Source organism: Thunnus albacares, chromosome 22 (assembly GCF_914725855.1).
Source record: "Thunnus albacares chromosome 22, fThuAlb1.1, whole genome shotgun sequence".
Classification (NCBI taxonomy): domain Eukaryota; kingdom Metazoa; phylum Chordata; class Actinopteri; order Scombriformes; family Scombridae; genus Thunnus; species Thunnus albacares.
Window position 1 is genome coordinate 23,503,946 of NC_058127.1, and position 21,294 is coordinate 23,525,239.

A 21,294-nucleotide genomic window follows, 5' to 3' on the forward strand; every position below is an offset into this window, starting at 1 on the left:
GATGCTACTGTGTGAACTGTAAAAAGGAAACTCTACCTATAAAATTAAAAATCCAGGGAAATTCCCGGCCTGCTTTCCTTCTCTGCTCCTGAGACATCTGATTGGTCGGTTTTGGTATTGGTTGGTATCTTTATGCAAAAAACGTTGTTAATGACAATGTTTCTTTGCAAAACATCATCTAGGTTTCAGGCTGTGTCTCACAAAACAAAGGTAGAGTCTGTAACAGGTTGGATTAATAAATCTCACCAACACTGTTTAAATGTCACTGAATGTAATCTGGGTTTTGCAGAAATTTTATATGCAATTTTATATGCCAATAAATCAACTTGTTTTTAAAAACAAAAACCCCTGAGTGGTGAAAAGGATACTTCTTTAAATACATTTATACATATTGTTTCTAAACAGAGAAGTGTCATTTTAGACCTGCAGTGGTTCTGAATGTGTCATTTTACAAACAAAGTTAAATTCAAATTTATAGTATTGTTCTATTGTGACAACAGATTCATGTTTTCATCAGAATCAGACAACATATCACATGATTTACATGTGTTTCCTGTGTATTTTCTTAGTATACAGAAATATATAAAGTACCACAAAGCTTATAATGTGATACAGGTTCAGATCAATGCTGAACACTAAAAAGACTGAACACTAAAAACATTCACAGATCTAAAAGTGTAGGTTCACATCAGAAAGTATGAATGCATGTATCAAATACATGACTTACACACTCTTATCTATATGCACCACATATAAAATATAGTCTACAAAGCTGACATGTTAACACTAGGGGTGCAACGGGTCACAAAATTCACGGTTCGGATCGTATCACGGATTTGAGTCACGGATCAGATCATTATTAGGATCAGTGAAAATAAGGGGGAGACAAATAAAACTTTGTTTTCCATTTATTCTATAACACACTTACAGAAAGAAACTTTTGCCCATGGTCTCAAATGTAAACAACATTTAAGATGTCCAATGTTTAAATAAAATAAAATATATTAAATATTCAATGCTCAATTATTGCAATATGAGACATGATACCTTCCTCTTTTGAACACTGTAGTGTATGAAACAGCCTCTGTCCACATCATCAAAACTTGATGATAACAAACATTCACTGCTAACGTCAGTTAGCAGCTAGATGCTAATCAGCTGCTCAGCTGCAGCACATTAAATAGCAGGTAAACATAACTCAAATGTCACCTCAGATCCGTTAGATGCTGGTTTGATTGTCGCTCTTCAAAATCCCTGTTAGCGACACGCTGTCTGTCCATGACTTGTACTTACAGCAGTTTGTTTACTTTGTCTTAAATGAGACATTAAATTTTGCAATTAATCCACAGTTCATATGCCTGCTGAACCGTGGGGGGCGATCCGTACGGATCACGGATCAATAACAATCTGTTACACCACTAGTTAACACTTGTTAACCTGTTATTCTAGTTACTTTAAGCTTATTACTCAATATACGACTCAGCTTAAAAACAAACTAAAGAAACTGTCAGAAGCAAGCAGCCAGACCTCCTGCACACTCATTCACTAATCACACATCATCAACAGGTGACTGAACAACCACTCAATTAAAAACGGATCAATTCCAAATGAATGAGTGAGTCCAGACATCTCACTGTAACTTCAAAAAGCAAACTACCTACAGCACATTATATGATCTCTGCTGTATTCTTGTTAGGGAGATAAATTCACACAACAGCCACAGAGACATTTAACCATCAGAGATGAAATTAGTGACCAAAGAGACAGAGAGAGAAGCTGTATCTGACTCACGTCATCTGATGTCTTCTTCTTTCTATCATGGAGATAAAGTATTAATCATATGTGTATAATAATAATTCATACGAAAAATAGAAATGTACAGTGGGGGAAATAAGTATTCAACACGTCAACATTTTTTTCAGGAAACATATTTCCAGGGCAGATATTCATATGAAATTAAGATCAGACATTGATATTAACCCAATAAGGCAAAACAGCTAAAGAAATCATAACATTCCAATCAATAAAAAAGTCATGTGCATTAAATTTGAATGACTTAAAGTATTGAACACGCTGTATGAACAAACACTGAACCACTAATTAGTCCTCTTACCTGTGCTATTTAGAATCAGCTGGTTAGTGCATGTGGCTATTAGCACTTCCACTCTTTTAAAAAGGGTTAGACATCTGTGAACACATTATTTGTTACCAAGCTGTCATGAAGAAGCATCTCATGATGATTAGAGGCAAAGAGCTCTCCCAAAACCTTTGCAACAAGACTGTTGAGCATCATAGGAAGGGTACAGGTTAGCGACTGATTCCTCAACTCTTAAATGTTCCCATAAGCACCACTGGGGCCATTATCTGCAAGTGGAAGCAGCATCACTCCACCATCAACTGGCTGGGGCATCAAGGGGCTGTGGTTTCCCCTTCCTTAGCTGCCTCCAGGCCCTGGGGAGGAAGCTGACTGTCAGAGGACGCACCCCGTCCCTCCCTCACCCATCATGAGGAGTGTATGTGTCTGACACAGAAGTAGCCCCAACTTGACCCCACCATGCCCGTCAGAAACAAAGCTTTCACATTTATTTCTTTTTCACAAATGAGCACACGATTCTTAACCTTTGACTGTTTAAACTGAATATAAATGAAATGATATGAAACATTCTGTTATTTACGTCCATTATCAAAGTCAAACTCTATGTAGAAATATAGGACTGGCAGTAGCAGCACTGCAGCAGCAACACTGTCTGTGTGGACACTGCAGGTGTGTGAGACACAGCAGTTCAGTGATGCACACACACTGTTCAGGTAAAGGCAGGCTGTGTGTTCCAGGAGTTAGAGGCACCACACTGAGGAGGGGGTTGCTTATGTCTCGCCAACTTAGGTGAGATGAATAAAGGGAAAAACAATGTCTGTTGCTCGTTCTTCTCTGGCCTCTCATCTTACATCTTTCTATGACATAACGTCACGCAGGCAGCCTGCTTGGCAGCAGGTGTTCTCTCCTCTACTCATCTGCACTGTGCCTGAGTTTCTTCTCCAGAAATGTTGCATAAGGTGAGTAATTTCTCCCCCCATCTCTGTTATCAACCTTACACTCTAACTGTGCCAGACACACAGGAGCACATAGCCGGGCTCACACACGGTAAATGGGTGATGATTCTTCCCAGGTTCATGGTCACGGAAGGTTTCATCACCGAAGGGTGACATTTACTCTCCAAGAAACCAGGTAAAGGTGAGTCATTTATTATTACATCATTTGTGTCAAACAAAAAGCCACTAAACACAGCTCCCATCTAAATGTTACAAGGCTGCAAATCAATACAAAACTCCAGGTTCTTAGTTTAACCAAACTACATCCAAATAAGTCACTTTACTGAACTCAAAACACGTTTTATTTTCTCTCTCTGTTATCTGTCTTCCTCAAATTCTCTCAAGCATCTCATGTAGAAATGCAATAGGACTCAGTAAATCATTACCAACAAAGAGAGAAATACAGGAGAGGTTCAATGACTCCTCTAAAATGAAGATATTTCAGATGTTTTCTCAAGCAAACCATTTTAATGATCCTATGGTAGTAAGATTATTTCTAAAGGGTAACATGCAATCAGCTGTAGTTCAGTAAAACTACAACAACAAATCACATCCTCCCCTCTTGTTTTACATGTCTGTCTCTCACTTTGTTCCCACATTTACTAGACTCTCACTTTGAAGCCAACAATACACACATGCAAACACAAGAGTGCAGTGTTGCATTTTAATTCTCACACACAGATACGTGGAGAACTCAGCATGTATGCAATATGAAACACAGTATGTGCTCATGCAGTCATTGATAATTCACTATAATCCCACTATGTATCTGTATATTCTTTAGTTGTGTGTAATTATTTAGACCTGACATATTTACAGAGGTTTGCTGTGACGTTCACAACCATGTTTGTAGGAGCACATAGTTTGTCCAATGGTGTGTAAAATAACGAGGTGCTCAGTCACATGACATGTTCCTGTCTTCATCTGACAACAAACTAAGTACATTTAATCAAATACTGTTCTTCAGTACAATGTTGAGGTACTTGTACTTTACTTGAATATTTCCATTTATAGCAACTTGTACTCCACAATATTTGAGGAAATATTATACATTTATTTAACACCTATAGTCACTAGTTACTGTACAGAATATTTTATTTGACATAAAAACACTCATGATATGAAATACAACACATTAAAGATTAAACCAGTGTTTCATTTGTCTTTTAACCTCTTTCCTCTCCCATCAATCATCTCACCACCCCTCAGATTTATCTTGGGACCCTTTGGAGGGGCCCAACCCCTAGGTTGGGAACCACTGGACTTAACTACCTACAGTTAAGTTTGCTGTATATAAAGTAGTTCAAACTAGCTCCACCTTAACCTGCTACAACAATAAAATGTTGTTCACACACTGATGCATCAGTATTAATAATCTAATAACGTCATATTAACGTCACTGCACAACCACTATTTTCACTTGTTATACTTCTACTACGTTTTACTCATCATACTTATATTATATTGTAGTATTGCTGCTTTGAAGTAAAGGATGTAAAAACTTCTTCCTCCACTGGCTGTCATGGCGGGAATGTGAAGTGGATAGATTTTGCTGTGTCAGCCTATATTATCAGCCTATATCATATTATCTATATAAGATACTCACACTTTTTGATACATTTGTCAGTTGTGTCTTTTCTTAGTTCTCTTGCCTTTTGCTAAAGTGTTTTTGTTTGAGTGCAGCAACAGAAGTCTACAGATTTCAACAGTTTGGATGGAAGGCCTTTGCAGACTACCAGTGCTCCCATTATCACCTAGATTACTTTATTATTCTGCAATAAATCAATGCCATAACTGTGTGTCTGTTGCTTTTATCAGGTTGGTTCACACACTGTAAACTTGAAGCCAAAGACTCATCTCATATGTTTTATTTGGAAGAAAAGTGACTTTGATAGAAACACTTCACACAGTAATATTGATGAGGAAGGATAAAACTCTTCTATACAGGATGTAGTCAAGGTTACGGTTAAGCTGATGATAGTGTATTGTTAGCAGATAGAGAATCAACATTCAACATGGATTACAGATAAGAAAAGCTGGGTTTTCATTTCAGAGCTCGGTCTTCTTTCTTTTTTTCTTCTTCTCTTCTTTTCCCTCCTTGTGGAAGACTTTCCCATCAGGCTGTTCTCTCCACTTCAGGGTGACTCCACTCACTCCTTGCTCCTTCAGTCTGTCCTGGAACTGGGAAACACAAATGGAAGCCATTTTGAAACATTCATCCTCTCTATTGTGTTGTTGTTGTGTCTAAAAACCCCCCACTGGTTTTTAGATATAATCAAACTTCATAGTGGCAAAACACATCAAGCAGAATAAGGATGTAAACAAGTATTCTAGACTTGTTTGAGACACACCAGCCCCTAACCCAGTCTGGATTTTGGAGACTTGCCTTTTTCAGGATGTCTGCTTTCACAGCAGGGTCATTGAGATCCACAGAGGAGTCCTGCGCCTTCATCCTCAGCTTAACTACCCACCTCTTTACTGGTACTGAGACACAGAATGAGAGGAGAAATGAATCATTCATTTGCTGTCCCATTAGTTCTGTGATATTTACATTTTTTCATGTATATTCAAACATGATTTATGCTAAAGTTATGCAGCATTCTCTGGCTTCCACTGAAGGACAGTAAACCACTCACCAGGGATGCTGTAGCAGACAAATGGAAATCTCTCTTCACAGGACTTAAACGTCCATTGGTTTGATTCCTGCACACCACACATCATTTTCACCAATCTGAGTGATTCTGAAACTGAAAATGAGCCACCCCAATGGGGGAACGAGTAGGTACTGCCATCAGACCAGTTAACGTTAGGATCTCTGTACAGGCCGATCCATGCATAGCCTGCACAAGGCACCAAGTTCATGACCTCCTGGTTCTCAGTGTCGTTCCTCACAGTGGCCAGGTCTATGAAGTTCTCCCTGCAGTACCTCTGAGCATTGGACCAGTTCATTGGTTGATTCACAAAAACAAATTGAGGATCCAGCTGTGTTCCTGCAGATAAATTATTGAGGAAAAATGAATCTTTGATTTGAAGTGCTGAACTTCAATGTAATCATTATTAGAGAAGAAATGATGCTTAGCTGGGTACTTACCATTATAACAGACGAATTCATAATTCTGATTGCAATAATAATCCCACCATGCGTGACCACATCCAGTGAGTACACAGTGATAATTAATCGATAAGTATGGATAACTTGATTGCCAGCCCTTGTATTCAGCTCCACTCCCTCTGTACCCATCTGACCACTTCCAATCAATGACTCTGTACAGGCCAATCCAGACTTGACTGTTGTAACCAGCAGATGAAACTGTGTTGATGAGTTGGTTCATGTCTTCAGTGTTTTCAATGGTGGCCAGGTCTGTGTATGTCTCTCTGCAGTAGGTCTGAGCTTCAGTCCAATTCATGGGTTCAGCAACAAAGTGGTACTGATGGAGACGACATGTGGAGAAGATGGACCAGCCTGTGAGGAAAACACCACTTTTTAACATGTAAGGTGACTCTAACATTTTTAAGTATTACAGTATAATGAAATAATAAACACTGTTAGACATTATTAAACGCACAGTATTTAACTTCTGCTGCTAGTGGTCTCTTAATCAAAACAAAAACAAAAGACAGAGTTTGATGACATCATGAAGTAGTGTGGGATCATGGGAGTTGTTGTCTTCATTGTGAAATAACCACCATTGCAGTCATTGCAGTCAGCTTCTCCCGGTTAGGATTCCTTCAGTGTTCACTGTTCAGGAGGATTTTACCAGGAGCCAAATTATCCACAGAGGTCTCCTCCTCTCCAAAACAAACAGACCCAATTGTAGGGAAATTTTAGCTCAGTTTGGGGAAATTTACTGTTAAGCAGAATTATTACACAGAACCCCTTCAATTATTTGTCCAGCGTTATAACCTCAGAATCAGCATAATAAGACTAATAAATAGTTTCTCTTGGTGATTAGTCAAGAGAATCTTTAACACATAAATCAGCTTTGGGAAGGAATTAACTTGCACTCAGGAAAGGAATCGGATACGTAAAGTGACTGAAAGTAAGTTAAAGAAAACAAAGGCAATGACTTTATATGCAAAACATTTATTACCTAAAGACTAACCTAACAATGACACAAAACAACACTCACTAAACAAACAATGACGCTACAATGAAAGAATGAATGAATGCAGAACCAGAGTTTGTCAGAAAAGGGGTTGACTAGTGACCGTCACTGGAAGCAGCTGGTAAACTGGGGTGGCAAATTTAGAATTCAGTTCTAAGCAGATGAAGCTTTTTGAATTCACCCGGTTAGCAGAGCAGAAGTGTGCTACTTGCATGTCTGTGGGCTGGTAGCTGCTGAGTGGTGTGGTGACGTCAGGAGAGATAAGAAGGTGTTGCCACCGTGGGGAGTGGAGATGAAGATTTGTCAGCTGAAGTTGGTTTCAACTCAGAGAAAGAATGGGACCTCGTACCAGTAACAAAGAGAATCCAACTATTGCATTCCAGTGATGGTCTTTTATAGGTACAGTTAGATAAGGGACTTCAGAGAAGCGTCTGACCAATCATGGCATCCACTGGAGGTCAGATAATTTGTCTTATTTTTAAAACAACCTCTCAAACAACTGTACCTTTTTACCAAACAACTACCGTGACTAAAAATTGAATGTTCTTATGCTCAGGAGATTACAATGCTACCAAACAGCACATGTTTATCTCTAGTGGTTACTGAGATATTAATTACCTGATTTTAACACACATACAACTTGGAGAATTGAGTTAAACATTTCCAATATATTTATAGATACAAATGTACACATTCAAACAATAAGGAAAGTAATAAAGTGATGGCATTGGCCACTTATTAAGGTAGACAGTTGTGCTGAGGAATATCCTACACAGTGATTAAAACCAGTAAAACACTGAATAAAGCAGTTTCATGTTAATAATCAGTGTTTCAGTCCCTCTGGATACGAGACAGAGAGGCTGTTAACATTTGCTCAGCTTGTTTCTCTGATAACTTAAGATCCAGACGTTTGATGACTAAAATCCTTCATCCGGTTAAAAGATATAGTTAAAAACATCCAAGATATAAAAAATGTTTAATAAAAATGTGGCTTAAAACTAGATAAAAATGAAATTATTGACAGTTTCTGGCAGACAACCACAACACTGACATACACACAAAGAGGATATGATGCTATTAACTGCCGACCAAATGAAACAGACCCTTAACCTTGATTAAAATTTCAGATTTCTCACGGTTTGAACATTGTTGGAAACATCTGGGATAATTAAACAATTCAACAAAATATATAACATATGTCTAGTCGTTTTTAGATTTTATAATGCAGAAAAGTTACATATTATATCTTTAAATATTTCACTGACCTGAGAGATACAGGACACCCAACAAGATCCTTTCCATCATGATGCTGTTCTGAGGTCTCTGTGTGTCGATGTTCACTATTAAAAGGAAACTCTACCTCTGTATTTGCTGTTCTTAGGCAAATCTAGTCAAATACAAGACCAGCTTCTCTTCTCTGTTACTATTAAAAGTCACGGTTCTGCTGTATTCCAAATGCAAAAAGTATGACGTATGTAAATGTTTGTCTCCAAAACATTGTCATGTACTCACAGAATATTTTATTTTTTTCCCAACTACAAAATATATATATTTTATTTCTCACTTAGCTCCAGTCATATCTAGTGTGCAGAGTTTCAGTTGTATTTGTCTTTCTGTTTTTCTGAGATTTCTGTCTTCTATACATTAGAGGTGAATGGAATTTCTTGTTTCTTTGTTTTTTGGTGCTCACAGCGTTGAAAAAGTGTCATTCAGATAATTCAGCAGCAACATCTCCCTCCAAGTCCATGACAGTCAGGACTCCTTGGTCTTCTTTGGTCTTCTAGTAGTTCTTGCAAAGCTTTGAGGTGTGTTTGGGGTCATTATCCTGCTGCAGTATGAATCCTTCTCCACAAAGATACAAACCAGAGGGTACAGCATGTCTCTGAAGAATGGAGTGGTACTTCTCCAACATTAAGATTGATATATATCAATTATATATAGTATATCTTATGCATGTATTTGTTTGTGTGTGTGTGTGTGTGTGTGTGTGCGTGTGTGTGTGTGTCTGGGTCATTCACTGTCCCTCAGTTTATGGCATGTTGATACATATTGGACAGCAAGATTTTGAGGTCATCAAGCTCTACATATGTACAGTGCTGCTTGAAATTTGTGAATCCTTTAGAATTTGCTCTATTTCTGCATAAATATGACCTAAAACTTGATCAGATTTCCATTGAAGTCCACAAGTGTGTGTGTGTGTGCGCGCGCGTGCGTGTGTGTATGTGTGTGTGTGTGTGTGTGTGTGTGTGTGTGTGCGTGCGTGTGTATGTGCATGTGTGTGTGTGTGTGTGTGTGTAGGTCATTCACTGTCCCTCAGGTTGTGGCATGTTCATACATATTGGGCATATATATACTGCATGTGAGCTCCCACATTATTAAATTAGCAATTTAACAGCAGCCGAAAATCTTTTTGCTGACCTTCAGTGGTTAAACTTCTCACCTTGCTGCTGTGATGTAGAGAAGTGTACTTTGGGCTGTGGTAAGTACATCATGACATTGCTGTTGGGTGTGGTTACAGGTGCAACAGAGCATACTTTTGACTACACCCATCAGTAAGGGGGCTTCTCTTTAGCCTGGGGTCTGTTCCAGATCGTGGGTTTAGTGAAAACACGTGATATGACTTTAACTGAAGGTCAGTCACACTGTTTCATTTCCTCATTGTTACAGTTGATATTCATTTGCAGAGCTTTATGTTGGGAGTGGAAGTTTCCCAAGGACTGATTTTACTGACCCAGCCGCTAACAGTAATGTCTTTGAACAGCAATGAACTCATCCTACTTACAAGTATTGTGTTTGTATCCAAAGTCTGATATATCTTATTTCTCTGTGCCGTAGACCTCCGTTGTCCAAAAACTATTATAAACTCATTAATGAGCCACACGGCTGCACTGTGTGACATGTTTCTTCCTCATGATGAGTTTAGGGCAGCTTGTTGAGGAACGGCTCCAAAAACTAATAACAGTGATCACACTTTCAGTCTCAGGAGAGTAGTTCTCTGTACAGCAGATGGAGTTTGCCCAGCTGTCATGGAAAATTGAACGTTCAAACTTCCTTTTTTACGAGCCCTTTAAGTACAACCTCAACTTGAGCTTTTTCTTAACTCGAACCACATCCTTTAACATGGAGACGACCTTAAAACGCTCAGAAAAATAGAAATGTTGCATTTCATCACAGTCAGCAGTGAGCTGTTTGTCAGGTTTATTCATTTATGTACAAGCATGTCTGTCACCAAGGCAGAGACTGTCTGAGATATTAAACAGAGTAGAAAATGAATAAGATGCAAAAACAAACACTGATGCATGAGTCTGTATTCCCCCCATAACCCCCCACCCCCACCTACAAAGCCAAGCTATGTACAGCAGGTTCACTTTTACTGACATCAGACATCTTGCTCAGTTATAAGCCACGCCAAGCTGACAGGGAAACAACATGAACTAAATACTTGCAGATATAAATCCTCTACTCCTTGTCTTCATGCTAACATGCTGACTACAGTGGAGCATAAAGTCTAAATCAAAAAAGCACCATAAAAATATAAAAATATGACATTGATGAGACATGTGGGCAGCACATCTCTAGCCTGGAATCAGGCTCATTTTTTCTCAGTCAGCAGGTGCAGGTGGTAGCCATGCAGGTACTTTTGGTTTGGAACAACTTTCTACTGCAAAAATAGTACTTAAGAAAACAGGTTTCTTGAAAGACACGTTGCGTTTGAATTTGTAATTATTGATTATGCTGTTAGTGCCATAAACAATATTCTATTCAGTCTCATTGTGTTTTTGCAGAAATCTCAATACCTGGACAAATACAACCAAAAGTATCTGCATGGCTACACAACACTAGAGACAAGTGAGAAAATATAGTTTTCCATATTAAAAACTGGCAGTTCAGGTAATGGACACAACTAAAAAAGGCCCTGATGAAGATGAGGGGCTCTGGTTTCAGAGCCAGTGGACAGTAAACCAGGATGAAGGGGCCTACCAACTGTCAGCTGCTGTCCTGAAACAGCTACCAGAGGTCAGTGTCCGGAGGTTCTCCACAATACAAATACAGTATTGTATTCATTCAGCAAGGAAACAGGAAATAAAACAGAGGATTCACCATTACCCACCAATATACCTTCAAATTCCTCCCACATCACAGACATAAAATATGAATTCATGATGATGCTGAGAATAATTCTGCTTCTTGAAATAAATAGCTCTTTGAGAGGAGCTGCAATGTTGTTCAGCTGGTGTGTGATTATTGTGACCCTTAAAAAAGGGTCACAGTTTCAAAAGGTTGCTATTTCTGTATGTTGTGGTACTTACAGTTTACTAAAACAGGCAACTTGTTCTGGTTCATGTGAATGCTATGCTTGTGTCCTCAACACGCTCTCAGACTGTATGAACAGTTTAAATAAATATAAACACAATTTCTTAAAAAGAAAAAAAGAGGAAATAACATGAGACTGATGTGAGGGGTGCTGTTCTTCTGCTCCCATTCCTGCAAAACAAACAAACAGAGACACACACTTAGTTTGCATGCTCCACATTTACATGGATTTGTCTTTGATATTATCAAGCAAGCAAACAAAACTTTATTTATATCATACATTTCATTCCAGGAATGTACTACGTAAATGTGCTTCACAGAGCTGAGCTACCATGAAAGTTACAGACAAATATGCACATAATGTTGTACAATACAGAAAATAATAGTAGAAAATAGTTTTAGAAAATGAGCATAAAAGATTATTTTTACAAACATTTTCAACACTTGCCTACTCTAGCCTCAAACCTGTCAGAATTGTAGGAGAACCAGTTGATCTTTGTTTTTCCTGCAAAAATAGCCCAAAGAAGGTCTGAGCTCAATCAACAATAACCTCTAACCTCAAAAGACATGGATGTATATTCAACTTTGCCTGGAAATGCCCTCAGGTAAACTGAGAACCCTTCCTTCACATTAAAGTGTCCGTTATGACTCCTCACAGAACCATCTCCTCACCCCAAACTCTCTCTAAATTGTGTGGGACAATCCCAAGTGGAATTTATGGCACTAATGCTGCTACATGCTTTATCAACCCAAGATTCAGAGGATGCCGGATTAAAGGACCCTTTCCTTGGACAAATGCAGAGAGACTGTTTATCATAGTGAAACCTCATCAATTTGTTTGATGAGTTTGGACAACTCTACCTACATTTTATATTTCTTTTCACCTTCTAATCTCATACATACACACACACCCACATTCCTCCCCTGTTGCTTTCACCCTGGTGAGACTTCCAATAAAGATAGTCCAGACCTGTCGTAAATTCAGTTAAGCCTTAGTTGAATTTCTGTGTTCCTTAAAACCAGAAGTTTGATTCAATGTTTCTTAAGTATAAAATCATCTTGTAATCTGTATATTATTGGTCACAAAGTAATGCCTGTCAAATTGTTACATAGTAATAGAACCACAGTGCCATCCAATGGACAACTTTCAGTGAGGTTGAAGCTGATGTATGATGTATGTTTTTTTTTATTGTGATATCTATTAAATTGCCTTTAAACTCTACATGACTCAGTAGGAATGTGATATGTATGAAGGATTACTTTGATAAGCAAAGAATTAACACGAGTAGTTACAATGTATGATAGCTAGTAGGAAGAGTAAGTTTGTTAAATAACTATAGTATGTTTTAATTAAGCTGTGTGAGGCCCTGTTAGTGGACATATAGCCAACAAAGATGACATTTTATTTTGGTAACGCTTTACAACACAGCCCGCAACGTACAGTGTAATTACTCTGTAGTTACGGTGTAATCTTTTGTACTAACAGTGTACCAGTACAGTACGTACCAATACATATATGTAGGTACAGGGGAACAAGATGTGACGTTATGGAATAAGGGGGTAAAAATTTAGGAATTTACAAATTAAACTGTAGTCATTGTTTAACTACCAGGTACCTGTTCTATTATTACATACATGAGTATGTACGACCTCCTGAGCAATAATCTGGAAGTTTGGGAAGAACTGCAGGGTAACATTACCGCTTAAATACATTCAGATTATTACTCACCGTATGTTTGCTGTAAAGTAGTTCAGCAGGGAACAGATCGGATGTGTTCCCTCATCTCACCAGCGTACACCTGTAGGATGGGCGGGCAGAGAGCCTTGTCCATTTCTTTATAGAAAACACTCCGTCGCCCCCTGCTGTGATCTGATGTGAATGAAGCGAACCCATTCAACTGTGATGACGCTGATATGAGAGGTCATAAGTCACCACTGTAATAAAAACTTAGTACTCTTGCGTTATTATTGTCTTTATGGCATTGCTTTTATTGCTGCCTCTCCAAATCTTTGCCTCTTATTTAATTTACACTTTTTATTTTGCCTGTTTATTAAAAGAAAATAACAAGCAGATAGACGTGTAATTGTGCCACTTTTACCTGGCTGGTCACGGCCACCTATGTCACTTCCTCTTTATGTTAGTATGTCACTTTCCATACAAGGGAAACGCCGACAGCGCAATCAAATCACATTTTAAATACTCATTGAATACACACACACAGAGACGTGTTTTTCCGTAGCGTACGGCAGAGTGCTATAGTCCTCCTACACGGTGGTCAGCTGGCAGACAGGGAGTTTGGTCTTCCTGTTCGAGGTATGTATAGTAGTTGAAAGTCAACCTGCCAGGTTTTCTTCATGGTACTAATGGCAACAATTGTAAATACCAGGTGCAGGCAACCCCAGCTTTTGAACATCCAGATCCGTGGGAGACAGTAGATTTCACCTGTAGAGGTAGGCACTAATAGTTGTTGTTTCCTGTGTAGTGTTGTATTGAGTCGTATCTAAAATGATGAGTTCTTTGTGATTTAGGGGTCCAGAGCGGAGGAGCATTTGAGCTGTGCCATAATTGGCCGGGGTTATTATGGTAGAGGTAGGATGAAATAATTAAGCATATCATATTGAAGGCCACGGTTGGATGTTTGGGATTGTTTTTTGTTTTTTTTAATTTTCCTTTTTCTTTTCTTTTAGGATAGTTTTCTACTGTTTTGCCTATAGTTTTTGTTGTTGTTTTTTTTTTCTTTCTTTTCTTTAGTTGTATGTAGTGTTGCTTTTGCCTCTTTTGGTTCAGCATATTTTTGACTGATTGTAATATTGGTTGATTTGTGTTGTGAGACGAGTCCACTGCGCCTGAAGGACCTCGTTAGGTGTATTAATGCTGTCTCTGCGCTCCTTTATTTTAGCTTTAGGTATCCGGGCTGTACTGTGTGGGGGCTCTAACCGTATGGTTTGTTGTGCACCTGCATGCAGACAAGTATTACACGGCACCTAGGGGTGTTAGTTTGCTGTGTGTGTGTGTGTGTGTGTGTGTGTGTGTGTGTGTGTGTGTGTGTGTGTGTGTTTGCAGTGGTGGCAGTGCTGTGCAAACACATGGTGATGTAGTCGTGGGAAGAAGAGGCTATCTCGTACCAGTCAGCCTGGCTTGTTAATCATATGTTTTTGTTTTTTTCTTTAGAGTTAGGAGTGATTTGAATATATATATTTTTTATTATTCGCTCAGAAACAGCATGATCGTGAGGGTGTGTGAGGTATTTTCAACTCTTAAATACCTTCTTGGCAGATATTATCTTTATTATATCAATAAATTGGTCTCTGGTTGTATCACAACATTACTGTTTTTTTAAATTGATCTTTTTAAATAAATTTAAATAAATTAATTTGATACAATTGTTCTCGAAGCCACGTCTCTGTTTAATTTCTTTACACTTATCTGTGTGTTGACCTGTATAGAGTAGGTGGTCTTGGGGGAAGCCCAGGTTAAGGTGGGATTAGCAGTGCCTTACCCTCCAGTTGGGCAGGTCACACATACCACAGAAATGTTTTCACCTGTATATAGTCATTCCTTGTGTATATTTCCATATCCAACAATTGTGATTAAATGTTAATTCATTGTTAACACATCCACTCTGATCTAATTAATGTCCTCTAGTGAGGCTGGAAGTTGTGCAGCTGTTTGCTGTGTTTAATACTTTGGATTTTGGCGGGCCAGCTGTTGTATAACGACAGCCGGGAGTTCCCTAATTTTAAATGAAGTCATTATTTGTGTTATTTAATTTATCATTTAAGTAACTTGGTGTTTGCTTGATCTTTTCTTTTAACTCCTAATGTAGTCTACTCGTATTTTGTGTCAAACATAGGTAACGGTAAATGGTAAAATGATGTTACTTTATGTACAGTACATACTGTATAGTGGTTGTTTATGTACAGTATATAACTTACAGCCTGCTCAGATATACAGTCATGAGTGAAATATTACACATTTTGTATTTTAGACTAAAATAAATGTATATAATTTGTTGGTACAGTTGGTATTATAGTGTAACAATGTAAATGTAAAACAGGTTACCTCACTCTCCCCACAACGGATCACAATATCTATTTTTTCTGTACCAGTAGGCCCAATTTGCAACATAGCCAAGCCTATGTGAAATTTCTTAATAACCTAAACGTGGGTGAGGGTGGATGTGTTCTAAGGCACCACAGTTGAATAAAGACAAAATAAATCTTGTTCTTCTATCACAATGAAACTTATTATTATAGACCTACATACAATATATTTCTGTATTATAACCTTTATTTTTATCATGAAATTATACAAATTAGGCAAACTCATGTAATAAGTCAGAACAACTATAACTATTTCAGGTGCATCGTCTTCCTTTAATCATATGTGTATAATAATTAATACGAAAAACAGAAATGTACAGTGGGGGAAATAAGTATTCAACACGTCAACATTTTTTTCAGGAAACATATTTCCAGTGCAGATATTCATATGAAATTAAGATCAGACATTGATATTAACTCAATAAGGCAAAACAGCTAAAGAAATCATAACATTCCAATCAATAAAAAAGTCATGTGCATTAAATTTGAATGACCTAAAGTCTTGAACACGCTGTATGAACAAACACTGAACCACTAATTAGTCCTCTTACCTGTGCTATGTAGAATCAGCTGGTTAGTTCATGTGGCTATTAGCACTTCCACTCTTTTAAAAAGGGTTAGACATCTGTGAACACATTATTTGTTACCAAGCTGTCATGAAGAAGCATCTCATGATGATTAGAGGCAAAGAGCTCTCCCAAAACCTTTGCAACAAGACTGTTGAGCAACATAGGAAGGGTAAAGGTTACCGAATGATTCCTCAACTCTTAAATGTTCCCATAAGCACCACTGGGGCCATTATCTGCAAGTGGAAGCAGCATCACTCCACCATCAACTGGCTGGGGCATCAAGGGGCTGTGGTTTCCCCTTCCTTAGCTGCCTCCAGGCCCTGGGGAGGAAGCGGACTGTCAGAGGACGCGCCCCATCCCTCCCTCACCCATCATGAGGAGTGTATGTGTCTGACACAGAAGTAGCCCCAACTTGACCCCACCATGCCCGTCAGAAACAAAGCTTTCACATTTATTTATTTATTTCTTTTTCACAAATGAGCACACGATTCTTAACCTTTGACTGTCTAAACTAGATATAAATGAAATGATATGAAACATTCTGTTATTAACGTCCATTATCAAAGTCAAACTCTATGTAGAAATATAGGACTGGCAGTAGCAGCACTGCAGCAGCAACACTGTCTGTGTGGACACTGCAGGTGTGTGAGACACAGCAGTTCAGTGATGCACACACACTGTTCAGGTAAAGGTAGGCTGTGTGTTCCAGGAGTTAGAGGCACCACACTGAGGAGGGGGTTGCTTCTGTCTCCCCAACTCAGGTGAGATGAATAAAGGGAAAAACAATGTCTGTTGCTGGTTCTTCTCTGGCCTCTCATCTTACATCTTTCTATGACATAACGTCACGCAGGCAGCCTGCTTGGCAGCAGGTGTTCTCTCCTCTACTCATCTGCACTGTGCCTGAGTTTCTTCTCCAGAAATGTTGCACAAGGTGAGTAATTTCTCCCATCTCTGTTATCAACCTTACACTCTAGCTGTGCCAGACACACAGGAGCACATAGCCGGGCTCACACACGGTAAATGGGTGATGATTCTTCCCAGGTTCATGGTCACGGAAGGTTTCATCACCGAAGGGTGGCATCCACTCTCCAAGAAACCAGGTAAAGGTGAGTAATTTATTATTACATCATTATCATTTGTGTCAAACAAAAGGCCACTAAACACAGCTCCCATCTAAATGTTTCAAGGCTGCATATCAATACAAAACTACAAGTTCTTAGTTTAACCAAACTACACCCAAATAAGTCACTTTACTGAACTCAATACATGTTTTATTTTCTCTCTCTGTTATCTGTCTTCCTCAAATTCTCTCAAGCATCTCATGTAGAAATGCAATAGGACTCAGTAAATCATTACCAACAAAGAGAGAAATACAGGAGAGGTTCAATGACTCCTCTAAAATGAAGATATTTCAGATGTTTTCTCAAGCAAACCATTTTAATGATCCTATGGTAGTAAGATTATTTCAAAAGGGTAACATGCAATCAGCTGTAGTTCAGTAAAACTACAACAACAAATCACATCCTCCCCTCTTGTTTTACATGTCTGTCTCTCACTTTGTTCCCACATTTACTAGACTCTCACTTTGAAGCCAACAATACACACACGCAAACACAAGAGTGCAGTGTTGCATTTTAATTCTCACACACAGATACGTGGAGAGCTCAGCATGTATGCAATATGAAACACAGTATGTGCTCATGCAGTCATTGATAATCCACTATAATCCCACTATGTATCTGTATATTCTTTAGTTGTGTGTAATTATTTAGACCTGACATATATTGGTGTGACGTTCACAACCATGTTTGTAGGAGCACATAGTTTGTCCAATGGTGAGTAAAAAAACAGAGGTGCTCAGTCACATGACATGTTCCTGTCTTCATCTGACAACAAAGTACATTTACTCAAATACTGTACTTCAGTACAATGCTGAGGTACTTGTACTTTACTTGAATATTTCCATTTTTAGCAACTTGTACTTCACAATATTTGAGGAAATATTATACATTTATTTAACACCTATAGTCACTAGTTACTGTACAGAATATTTTATTTAACATAAAAACACTCATGATATGAAATACAACACATTAAAGATTAAACCAGTGTTTCACTTGTCTTTTAACCTCTTTCCTCTCCCATCAATCATCTCACAACCCCTCAGATTTATCTTGGGACCCTTTGGAGGGGCCCAACCCCTAGGTTGGGAACCACTGGACTACCTACAGTTAAGTTTGCTGTATATAAAGTAGTTCAAACTAGTTCCACCTTAACCAGCTACAACAATAAAATGTTGTTCACACACTGATGCATCAGTATTAATAATCTAATAATGTCATATTAACGTCACTGCACAACCACTATTTTCACTTGTTATACTTCTACTACGTTTTACTCATCATACTTATGTCATGGAGGGAATGTGAAGTGGATACATTTTGCTGTGTCAGCCTATATTATCAGCCTATATCATATTATCTATATAAGATACTCACACTTTTTCATACATTTGTCAGTTGTGTCTTTTCTTAGTTCTCTTGCCTTTTGCTAAAGTGTTTTTGTTTGAGTGCAGCAACAGAAGTCTACAGATTTCAACAGTTTGGATGGAAGGCCTTTGCAGACTACCAGTGCTCCCATTATCACCTAGATTACTTTATTATTCTGCAATAAATCACTGCCATAACTGTGTGTCTGTTGCTTTTATCAGGTTGGTTCACACACTGTAAACTTGAAGCCAAAGACTCATCTCATATGTTTTATTTGGAAGAAAAGTGACTTTGATTGAAACACTTCACACAGTAATATTGATGAGGAAGGATAAAACTCTTCTATACAGGATGTAGTCAAGGTTACGGTTAAGCTGATGATAGTGTATTGTTAGCAGATAGAGAATCAACATTCAACATGGATTACAGATAAGAAAAGCTGGGTTTTCATTTCAGAGCTCAGTCTTCTTTCTTTTTTTCTTCTTCTCTTCTTTTCCCTCCTTGTGGAAGACTTTCCCATCAGGCTGTTCTCTCCACTTCAGGGTGACTCCACTCACTCCTTGCTCCTTCAGTCTGTCCTGGAACTGGGAAACACAGATGGAAGCCATTTTGAAACATTCATCCTCTCTACTGTGTTGTTGTTGTGTGTAAAAAACCCACTGGTTTTTAGATATTATCAAACTTCATAGTGGCAAAACACATCAAGCAGAATAAGGATGTAAACAAGTATTCTAGACCTGTTTGAGACACACCAGCCCCTAACCCAGTCTGGATTTTGGAGACTTGCCTTTTTCAGGATGTTTGCTTTCACAGCAGGGTCATTGAGATCCACAGAGGAGTCCTGCACTTTCATCCTCAGCTTAACTACCTGCCTCTTTACTGGTGTTGAGACACAGCATGAGAGGAGAAATTAATCATTCATTTGCTGTCATATTAGTTCTGTGATATTTACATTTTTTCATGTACATTCAAACATGATTTATGCTAAAGTTATGCAGCATTCTCTGGCTTCCACTGAAGGACAGTAAACCACTCACCAGGGATGTTGTAGCAGACAAATGGAAATCTCTCTTCACAGGACTTAAACGACCATTGGTTTGATTCCTGCACACCACACATCATTTTCATGAGTGATCCTGAAACTGAGGCACTGCCATCAGACCAGTTGTAAATGTCAGGATCTCTATAGAGGCCGATCCATGTCCAGTCATGATCACGTGCCCAATTCTTGACCTCCTGGTTCTTAATGTCGTTCCTCACAGTGGCCAGGTCTATGAAGTTCTCCCTGCAGTACCTCTGAGCATTGGACTAGTTCATTGGTTGATTCACAAAAACAAATTGAGGATCCCGCTGTGTTCCTGCAGATAAATTATTGGGGAAAAAATGAATCTTTGATTTGAAGTGCTGAACTTCAATGTAATCATTATTAGAGAAGAAATAATTCTTAGCTGGGTACTTACCAGTATAACAGACGAAATAATGTGCATGTGTACAAGAATGAATCTGCCATGAGGGATGACTCTTTACAATAACTACACCGAGTTTATCAGTGCCTAAACTTGGTTGATTGGATCCCCAGTCCCTATATTCAGCTCCACTCCCTCTGTACCCATCTGACCACTTCCAATCAATGACTCTGTACAGGCCAATCCAGACCTGACTGTTGTAACCAGCAGATGAAACTGTGTTGATGAGTTGGTTCATGTCTTCAGTGTTTTCAATGGTGGCCAGGTCTGTGTATGTCTCTCTACAGTAGGTCTGAGCTTCAGTCCAATTCATGGGTTCAGCAACAAAGTGGTACTGATGGAGACGACATGTGGAGAAGATGGACCAGCCTGTGAGGAAAACACCACTTTTTAACATGTGAGGTGACTCTAACATTTTTAAGTATTATAGTATAATGAAATAATAAACACTGTTAGACATTATTAAACACACAGTATTAAACTTCTGCTGCTAGTGGTCTCTTAATCAAAACAATAACAAAAGACAGAGTTTGATGACATCATGAAGTAGTGTGGGATCATAGGAGTTGTTGTCTTCATTGTGAAGTAACCACCATTGCAGTCATTGCAGTCAGCTTCTCCCGGTTAGGATTCCTTCAGTGTTCACTGTTCAGGAGGTTTTTACCAGGAACCAAATTATCCACAGAGGTCTCCTCCTCTCCAAAACAAACAGACCCAATTGTAGGGAAATTTTAGCTCAGTTTGGGGAAATTTACTGTTATTTACTGTTATCAGAATTATTACACAGAACCACTTCAATTATTTGTCCAGCGTTATAACCTCAGAATCAGCATAATAAGACTAATAAATAGTTTCTCTTGGTGATTAGTCAAGAGAATCTTTAACACATAAATCAGCTTTGGGAAGGAATTAACTTGCACTCAGGAAAGGAATCGGATACGTAAAGTGACTGAAAGTAAGTTAAAGAAAACAAAGGCAATGACTTTATATGCAAAACATTTATTACCTAAAGCCTAACCTAACAATGACACAAAACAACACTCACTAAACAAATAATGACGCCACAATGAAAGAATGAATGAATGCAGAACCAGAGTTTGTCAGAAAAGGGGTTGACTAGTGACCGTCACTGGAAGCAGCTGGTAAACTGGGGTGG

The 21,294-nt window shown here is 38.5% G+C and overlaps 2 long non-coding RNA genes across 2 annotated transcripts; both read left to right on the forward strand.

The window, feature by feature from the left end:
- The first annotated feature begins 13,603 nt into the window (after window positions 1–13,603).
- On the forward strand, window positions 13,604–14,173 carry LOC122973336. Its single transcript, XR_006399981.1, has 3 exons — window positions 13,604–13,824; window positions 13,898–13,961; window positions 14,040–14,173. It is a non-coding gene; the product is annotated as an uncharacterized LOC122973336 (long non-coding RNA).
- Window positions 14,174–17,014: 2,841 nt separating this feature from the next.
- Window positions 17,015–20,534, forward strand: LOC122973337. The gene is made up of 3 exons (XR_006399982.1): window positions 17,015–17,114; window positions 17,225–17,289; window positions 20,426–20,534. It is a non-coding gene; the product is annotated as an uncharacterized LOC122973337 (long non-coding RNA).
- The last annotated feature ends 760 nt before the right edge of the window (window positions 20,535–21,294 follow it).